The sequence below is a fragment of the Pseudochaenichthys georgianus genome, chromosome 7 (assembly GCF_902827115.2).
Source record: "Pseudochaenichthys georgianus chromosome 7, fPseGeo1.2, whole genome shotgun sequence".
Lineage (NCBI taxonomy): Eukaryota > Metazoa > Chordata > Actinopteri > Perciformes > Channichthyidae > Pseudochaenichthys > Pseudochaenichthys georgianus.
This window is the reverse complement of record NC_047509.1, coordinates 12,107,665-12,108,070: the sequence shown is the minus strand read 5'-3', so window position 1 is coordinate 12,108,070 and position 406 is coordinate 12,107,665.

Sequence of the window (406 nt, the reverse complement as noted above, 5' to 3'; positions counted from 1 at the left end):
ACATACACACACACCACACACACACACACACAACACACACACACACACACACACACACACACAAACGAGGCCACACTTTATTAACTTGTGCGCACGCTTTAGTAACTCGTGCGCACTATACTACGACAACCCAGTCTCACGGCATTTCGTGTTCACCAACACGATTTTTAATCTATTGATTCGTGTTCACCAACACGATTTTTAATCTATTGATTCGTGTTCACCAACACGATTTGCCCCTTTTTTTCGTGTTGAACAGCACGATTTTAAAAGCAATATATTTCTACTGGTAATGTGTTTCGTGCCTGCAGGCTGCAGCACGTCTTTTTCTCCGGTCAGGTCGTGGAAGACCGGAAGCTGTGTGGTTCATAAAAACATGTTCTTACTCAATATCAAGCCACAATTA